This window comes from Pongo abelii, chromosome 5, assembly GCF_028885655.2.
Source record: "Pongo abelii isolate AG06213 chromosome 5, NHGRI_mPonAbe1-v2.0_pri, whole genome shotgun sequence".
In the NCBI taxonomy this organism is placed as follows: Eukaryota; Metazoa; Chordata; class Mammalia; order Primates; family Hominidae; genus Pongo; species Pongo abelii.
In genome coordinates, this window is record NC_071990.2 from 77,078,170 (window position 1) to 77,087,737 (window position 9,568).

General features: G+C 34.7%; 1 pseudogene; it reads right to left on the reverse strand.

Moving 5' to 3' along the window:
• Positions 1-5,210: 5,210 nt before the first annotated feature.
• Positions 5,211-5,311, reverse strand: LOC112134017 (U6 spliceosomal RNA; annotated as a pseudogene).
• Positions 5,312-9,568: the final 4,257 nt, after the last annotated feature.

Consider the following 9,568-nt stretch of genomic DNA (forward strand, 5'->3'; position numbering starts at 1 on the left):
TAGGAGGTATATATTCTTATTGCTGTATGTTAAAAGAGTACAAACCAAACACAAAGAAGTGAAGCAACACAAACTGGCAGGTGAAAAGCAAGGAATTGGTTAGGGAAAAAATCTCAACTTTCGTAGCAGAGGCGCCGAAAGTAAACTGTACTACTCATTGGATCAGAGCAAGACAGGTCATTACTCACAGCACAGCAACAGCAGAAGCATCAGTATGTTAGTGCTAGTTCTCCTTACCCTAAATATCATGGGATGATGCAATGGCCTCGTTGGGCTGGAACCCAGGGCTAAGGGCTCAGTATCTTTTATAGTATGCAATAAACAAGCCCCTCCTGAGCAGTCACATGGGTATGTTTTGGTTGCCTTGACCTACTTAACTGTGTACAAGTCTATCTGCAGAAACAGCATCAGGCTGGAGGAGATTAGGCCCTGTAACTTGACACACTGAGCAAAGATGTGCATGAATGCTTAGGGCCATGGCAGACTGCCCTTCTCAACTAATATGTAGTCAGATAAATTGATCCACATGATTGATTATATTATGACACCTTTGATCTCATTTTTTAAAAATTTACTATAAATTATTTGATTAGTTCCATTGTTTGGGCTATAAAAGGTGTTTCTATTTTTCTTTTTTTGAGGGAACTTATAGTCTCATTTGTTTTTAATTTTTGTCTTAAAGAAAAAAGTTAGAATTTTATAAATCTTATTGTAGCATAAATGGTCTATATCTCAAGTCCCATTTTTCCCCTGGGTTTTCTTGTTTTATTTTAATTATATATTGATAAATTATAGTTGTATATATTTAAGGGGTACAAAGTAGTGTTATGATTTTTAAAACAATGTGACATGATTAAATTAAGCTAATCAACATATTCATCACCTCAAATGAACATTTTTTTATGAGGCCACTTGAAATGTATTCTCTTAGTGACTGAAATATACAGTTTTCAAGCATTAGCAATATTCACCATGTTATGCAATAGATCTCAAAAAAGAAATCAAATATTCTTCTTATCTAACTGAGATTTCATACCCTTTGACTATCTCCCCATTTCCCCCATCCACCAGCCTCTGGTAACCATCATTCTAGTCTCTGTTTCTATGAGTTCAATTATTTTAGGTTCCACATATAAAACATACAGTATTTGTTTTCCTGTGTTGGGCTTATTTTACTTAGCATAATGCTCTCCAAGTTGATTCATATTACAATTGACTGAATTTCTCCCCTTTTTAAGGCTGAATAATATTCCATTGTGTTTATATACCACATTTTCTTTATCCATTCATCCATTGATGGACACTAAGGTTGATTTCATAACTTGAATATTGCAAATAGTGCTGCAATCAATGTGAGAGCACAGATATCTCTTCAACATACTGATTTCAAATCTTTTGAGTAAATACCCAGAATTTAGATTGTTGGATTATATGATGATTGTATTTTTAGTTTTTTGAGAAACCTCCAAACTGTTTTCCATAATGGCTCTACCAATTTACATTCCCACCAACAGTGTACAAGGATTCTCTTTTCTCCACATTCTCACTAACACTTATATTTTTGAAAATAGCCATTCTAACAGGTGTAAGGTGATATCTCATTGTGGTTTTAATTTGCATCTCCCTAATGATTAGTCATGTCACAGACTTTTTTCATATATCTGTTAGCCATTTGTATGCTGTCTTTTGAGAAATGTCTATTCAGATTCCTTACCCTTAATCAGATTGTTTTCTTTCTATAGATTGAATTCTTTATATATTTTGAATATTAATCCCTTACCACATGTATGACTTGCTAATATTTTATTTCTGTCCATAGGTTATCTTTCAACTCTATCAATTTTTTTTCTTTGCCACACAGAAGGTTTTTATTCTCATTTGTCTGTTTTTGTTTTTGTTGTCTGTGCTTTTGAAGTCAAATCTAAAAAATCTTTGCCCAGACCAATGTTGAATAATTTTTCTCTTTTGTTTTCTTCTTATAGTTCTACAGTTTCAGGCCTTATGCTTAAGTCTTTGAAACATTCTGAGCTTATTTTCGTATATGGTGTGAGGTAAAGGTCCACTTTCATTTTTTTACATATGAATGTCCACTTTTCCCAACATCATTTATTGAAGAGACTGTCCTCTTCCCTTTGCATATTCTTTATACCTTTGTCAAAAATGAATTGACTGTAGTTGTATGGGTTCATTTCTGGGCTCTTCATTCTGTTTTCACTGGTCAATGTGTCTATTTTTGTACCAGCACCATGCTGTTTTAATTACCACCACTTTGTAGCATTGCTTGAAATCAAGTGATGTGATGCCTCCAGCTTTGTTCTTTTTGCTTATGATTGCTGTGGCTATTTGAGATTTTTTTGGATTCATATGAATTTTAAAATTGTTTTTTCTATATCTATGAAAAATGACATTGGAATTTTGGTAAGGATTACATTTAAATCTATAGATTGCATTGGATAGTGTGAACATTTTAATATCAATTCTTCCAATCCATAAGCATGGGCTATCTTTCAATTTATTTTTGTCTTCATTTATTTCTTTCATTAATGTTTTATAGTTTTCAATGTACAGGTCTTTCATCTCCTTGGTTACATTTATTCCTAAGTATTTTTTTTTTTTGTAGCTATTGTAAATGTGATTGTTCTCTTGATTGCTTTTTGGGAAAGTTCATTTTTAGTGTAGAGAAATGTTACTGATTTTTGTGTGTTAATTTTGTATCCTGCAACTTTACCAAATTTATTATTAGTTATAACAGTTTTTGGTTATAGACTTTAGCTTTTTCTGTATATAAGATCATTCCATCAGCAAGTAGCAATGGTTTTAATTCTTTTTTATTTAGATGCCTTTTATTTCTTTCTCCTGGCTTACTGCTCTAAGCAGGACTTCCATTACAATGCTCAATAGAAGTAGCAAGAGGTGGAATTTTTGTCTTGTTGCAGTTATTAGAGAAAAGGGTTTCAATTTTTCATCATTGAGTATAATGTTAGCTATGAGCTTATTATATATGGCCTTTATTGTGTTGAAAGACTTTCCTTGTAAACCTAATTGGCTGAGTGTTTTTGACATGAAAGGATGTTGAATTTTGTCAATTTTTTTCTGCGTCTAATGAGATGATTATATAACTTTTTGTCCTTCAATCTGTTAATGTGGTGTATCACATTTATTGATTTGTGAATGCTAAACCATCCTTGCATCCCAGAAATAAATCTCACTTGATCATGATAAGTGATCCTTTGTGATGCTGAGTTTGGCTTTCTACTAATTTGTTGAGAATTGTTGTGTCTATATTCATCAAGGATATTGGCCTGTAGTTTTTTTTCCTTTTATATCGTTGTTTGGCTTTGGTATCAGAGTGATGCTGGCCTTATTAAAAAAAAATTTGGGTTTGAGACCAGCCTGACCAGCATGGAGAAACTCCTTCTCTACTAAAAATACAAAATTAGCCGAGCGTGGTGGCACACGCCTGTAATCCCAGCTACTCAGGAGGCTGAGGCAAGAGAATTACTTGAACCCGGGAGGCAGAGGTTGCAGTGAGCCAAGATCATGTCATTGCATTCTAGCCTAGGCAACAAGAGTGAAACTCTGTCTTAAAATAAATAAATAAATAAGTAAATAAATAAATAAAGTTTGGAAGTAGTTTTCCTCTTTAATTTTTTGCTAAGTATTACTATCCCTGCATTATTTTGTTTTTTATTTGCATAGAATATCTTTTTTCAATCCTTCATTTTCAGTCTATGTGTATCCTAAAAAGTGAGGTAAGTCTCTCGTAGGCAGTATATAATTGGGTCTTTTTTTTAATACATTCATTTACTGTATGTCCTTTTATTGGAGAATTTAATCAATTTACATTCAAGGTACTTATTGATAGGTAAGGACTCACTACTGCCAATAGTAAGGAATTACTGTTCACAATTTTGTTAATTGTTTTCTGGGTTTTTGGAGATACTTTGTTTCTTCCTCTCTTTCTGTCTTCCTTTGTGGTTTCATAAATTTCTGTAGTTGTAGTTTTGAATCTTTTTTATTTTTCTGTGTGTCTCCAATAGACTTTTTTGGTTTTTGTTTACCATGAGGCTTACATAGAATATCTTCTACTTATAACAGTCTATTTCAAGCTAAGACTGAGCAAATTTTGCATACAACAAATCTACACTTTTACTTCCCCCCCACACACAATTTTCATTTTTAATGTCTGAATTACATCATTTTTTATAGTATGTATTCCTCAACAATTTATTTCAACAGTAGTTATTAATGTTTTTGTCCTTTACCCCTGTACTAAGAATAAAATTATTTTATATACTAACATTATAGTCCTAGAGCATTCTGATTATTGCTCTGTATTACTTAGACCATTGGGTCTGTGCATTTATAACTTTTATGTTATTTATTAGAAGCTTTTTGTTTCAGTTTAAAGAACTCCCTTTAGCAATTCCTGTAAGGCAGGCCTAATGGTGATAAACTCCCTTAACTTTTGTTTACCTGAGAATGTTTTTATTTTTTCCTCATTTCTTTTTTCTTTTTTTAATGTTTGTAGCAACTTTATTCACCGGAACCAGAAAACCTGAAAAACATTCAGCCATCCTTCAATGGGCATATGGTTAAACAAACTGATACATCCATAACATGGACTACCTCAGCAATACGAGAAATGAACTATTGATACATGCAGAAAATTGTATGAATCTTCATGGAGTTATGCTGAGTGAAAAAAGCCAATCCCTAAAGATTGGACATTATATGATTCTTCTCATATAATGTTCTTAAAATGACATAATTATACACATAAATAACAGGTTAGTAGTGGCCAGGGGTAGGGAATGGAAGAGGGGAGAGGAGTAGATGGGAACGTGGACAATACAAGGGATCTTTCTGGTGATGGAAATTTTCTGTATCTTTACTGTATAAATGTCAAAATCCTGGTTTTGCTATTGTGCACATCTTGTAAACATCTTATTTTGTAAGATGCTACCATTGTCTCCCTCATTTCCAAAAGAATGCTTTGCCAGGTATTCTTGGTTGACAGGTTTGCTGACAGGTTTTGAATATTTCATCCCACTCTTTCCTGCCTTGCAAGGTCTCTACTGAGAAGTCCACTGATAGTGGTATTAAAATACCATTGTATGAAACGCACTTCTTATCTCTTGCTGCTCTCAAAATTGTCTTTTATTTTTAATAATTTGATTATTACTTGTCTTAATGAACTCTTTGGGTTGAAAAATATGGAAAGCTTCATAAATTTTCAGTCATCTTTGTGCAGGGACCATGTTAATATTCTATCATTCCAATTTTAGTAGAAATGCTACTTGGCTTACAATAGAGTTACTTTCCAATAAACCCATCGTAAGTAGAAAGTATTATGTTGAAATATGCAGATGACTGAAAGCAATGGCTGGCTACTTTATTTAGGGATGGTGAAATAAGTATGGTGTCTACCAAATGTTTATCACTTTTTCGTTATTGTAAAGTTGAAAAACCACAAGATAAACCACCATAAATCAAAGATTATCTGTATATGTGCTGCTAAAGTGAGCACTCTATTTTCTTTAACCAGAGAAGTAAAGTTATTGTAAACATTCTTCACACACACACATCTTCTCACATCTCTGGTTATTTTCTTCAAGTAAATTTCTTGAACTAGAATTATTGCCTCAAAGAGATTGCATATTTTAAGTATTCTTTTTGCCATATTGCCAATGGCACCCCTGAAATATTTCATGAGTCAGTTCTTCAGCAGCATTTTCTACAAATATCATTGTCTCTTCCTTTTCAGTAGTTATGTTTCAATATCTCTGCTTAGCCTTCCTTCATCTTACTGAATTGACAAGAAAGTCCGGAATATTGGTATTGGGAATATTTATACAAGCAAAAATCCATTTCTAATGAAAATTCTATGTTTTCAAATTATTTGTTGGCCACCCAGATAACAACCCTTGCTAAAAACCAAATTTATTTGCTCACCTATTTTGTGTTTTCTAAGGATCAGAACTTTGATGAATATATGGAGGGGTTGTTAAAGTTAGCATAAGACAATAAGAATGTCTTCTATGTAACAAAAAATACATATAGCAATACTAGACTAAAATTGTTTAGTTTTTGTTTTATAATTATGGATTCTCAGCAGCATGTACTGATACTTCCATTTTCTTATAATAAAATTAATAAAAATTATCAGACAGTATAGACATGGGAACAGTTTTTTTAACATGTTTAATTTCCATGTTTCTTCTCCCAGTTTCCACTGACTGACTGTCTTCTGCATTCTTCCCATTTTTATCCCACAGTATTTTAGTCCTCTGTCAGTCAGCTCCAGATGTTTTCTTGCAACTGTAATTTGCATAAGAATTCTAGTCTTTGCCTGTGCCTTTGCTCAGCATTCATTTGAATTTGAGTTTTTATAACTGCCTTACCAAAAAGCTTTTACTTCTCTCTAAAACACCCCGTAAAATGCTTGCTCTTGATTACTTATACCCTGAGAACAGCTTTGCTCTCTGTGAGGTACCAAAGCTCTGACTGTTGCTCTACTCTCATTACTCTATGCTTTTGCTGCCTCTGGCCTTTTGTGTTTTGAACCTCCTGTGGTCTGTGGCTGCTATGAGAAGGTCAAAGCTATAGAGTGGCTAAAATGATTAGTGAAGGGCCAACCTGAGAGGATATTGATCTGCTTCTCCACGAAATGGCAATCATAATGTTTATTTTCAGAATTTATTTTCATAACAATTTAAAATTTTAACAGTCAGGGATAAAATAGATTGAATAAATAGTATAGTTTATTTAATATGCCTTTTCACTGTGTTTCATCATATTAGTGATACTGAAATATTCTTCTTCTGAGATAGATTTGGGATCTAAGGGCAGGCATGTTATAATCTGAGGGAGAGGGGCTGACCAGTTAATGTCATAGACTTTTGAGTCTGTTGATACATTTTCTATCCTGTAGAATGAGCAGTTAAGAATTCTAGCTGGTCCAGGTTCTGCCTACCGGTATAACTTCTATATCTGATGTCCTTCAGCGATACCCTGAAGGGAGTATTGAGGCGGATTCTCATAACGAGGCTGTTCATAATGCATAGAAATCCAGTCTGGCTCTGCCAGCATCTTTTGTAGTCCTGACTTAAAAAAAAACCTTACTTTAGCTGAGTTTCCCATATTGGTTTGAGTCATTTATGTTCTGTTGTTCAGGTTCAGAGTTTTCTTTTCTTTTTTGTTGTTGTTGTTTTTCTGAGATGGAGTCTCGCTCTGTTGCCCAGGCTGGAGTGCAGTGGCGCGATCTCGGCTGACTGCAAGCTCCGCCCCTTGGGTTCACGCCATTCTCCTGCCTCAGCCTCCCGAGTAGCTGGGACTACAGGCACCCGCCATCACGCCCTGCTACTTTTTAGTATTTTTAGTAGAGACGGGGTTTCACCGTGTTAGCCAGGATGGTCTCCATCTCCTTACCTCGTGATCCACCCACCACGGCCTCCCAAAGTGCTGAGATACAGAGAGTTTTCTTTTAAAAAATTATTGGTCTTTTTTTTTTTTTTTTACGTCAACTTCCCTGTAGACTTTGATAAAATCTTTGTTTATATTGTTTGGTTTTAGAGACTGTATTTGCAGTAAACCAAGCCAGATAACTTGTTGCATCACGGTGCTTAATGGATTTGCTTGGCTAAACTGTCAGAACTTGGTTTATTACTTTTATCCACGTCTTATCCTGGAATCCTGACTCCATTTTTATCTACTTAATGGCTTTAGTCTTAAGGCCCAGAAGAAAAACAATGCCCAGCAGAGCACAATTCCTTAATCTGCTCATGTGTATTAAGACTAAATCATAAAATCCAGATTATGTTTTGAAGATATTTGCAAATGTGTTAAGTTGGAGCTATGGTATGGCACGCAATAGAAGGCCATTCTCTAGCTCACGAAGGAGCACATGGATAATGATTTCTTTCCATTATCTTAGTTAGTTGCACATATCCCATTATCAATATTAGTATTCAATAAGGACGTCAGCCTAATTTGGAGATATATGATTATTCAAGTAATTTGGTTGTTGCCATTTTGGCAGGACACATAATTTATTGATTGGAAAGACGGTAGTCTTAAATTGCTATACCTGCTTTCCTCTTGGTCTATGTAATTTCTTGTCTTAAATCTTAAAGATACTCTGATACCTTTAAGTGGGCGATCACATCCTTTAAATCTTCACTTTTTATGAAAATACAGACCGAATAGCCAAAGATAACAATGATAGCTGAACTATTTTGTTATTGCCAAACCAAATTGCTATTTTTCTATTCCTTGATAGAGGAATCGTCATTGCCCCCCAACCCAGAACTCACTTTAATTTATCCAGTTTAATAGTTTTATTTGGAACTGTTAATTATAATGTCATTTCTTATACTAATTTCTGTTGCCTTTAAGGCTATTTTGACTGCAAATAACTGAAACCCACTTAAGAGCTTAAGTAAAAGAGGAGAAATTATTATAAATATACTCTAGTATCTCATGGAAGCCTAAAGCAGAAAGTATATTAGGCTTTAGGAAGGACATAAAACAGGAATCTAAACAGCCACACTTTTTAGTTTCTACTAAGACAGTCTCTTACCTCCTTATATCTATTTTACTGATTTATTTCTATGAACTAGAATTCTATTTGGCCACAATGCAAGTTCCGATAGTACATATCTTTAGCCACAGGATCAGTGTCTCAATTCCAGGCAACAGGGCAGAGGATTTGATTGGTCTAGTTGGGTTTATTATGCATTCATATTCAATCAGCTCTGTCTGTGAGATAGGGCCATGTAGGACAGAGAGAACTGTATAACCATAGGAACTCAAGAGGGCAGAATTTAGAATAGGAGATCATGGTCTACTAGACATCCAAATAATTATCTACCACATTTTCCACTGGACAGAAACATAAATGCCATGGAACAGCATTAAATAACATCTTAGTTAAAAAAGCTCGGAGAGCCAGGCACAGTGGCTCATGCCTGTAATCCCAGCGCTTTGGGAGGCCGAGGTGGGCAGATCACACAGTCAGGAGATTGAGACCATCCTGGCTAACACGGTGAAACCCCATCTCTACTAAAAAAAAAAAAAAAAAAATTAGCCAGGCGTGGTGGCGGGCGCCTGTAGTCCCAGTTACTTGGGAGGCTGAGGCAGGAGAATGGTGTGAACCCGGGAGGCGGAGCTTGCAGTGAGCCGAGATCGCGCCACTGCACTCCAGCCTGGGTGACAGAGCGAGATTCCATCTCAAAAAAAAAAAACAAAAAAACAAAAAAAAAAGGTCAGAGAGTTTGATAATTTTATCCAGATTGCCATGTAGGCTGCACTTGATTTTGAGGATAACTTTGGAATTGTCACCTCAAAATAGTATTATTATTATTTCAATTTTATTTTCTAATGTGTGCATAATAACCACATGGGTTTAGCTTTGTCTCAAAATGTAAATTAATTTTTAAGCTCATGTCTGAGTAGCTTTGTCTTTCCTGGTTTATTTCACTTCATTCTTTCTTGGTTAGATTTCATTGGCTAGTAGTTTTATGAACAAAGCTCACGGATGCTGTAATCCTGTCTACTTGAGAATGTC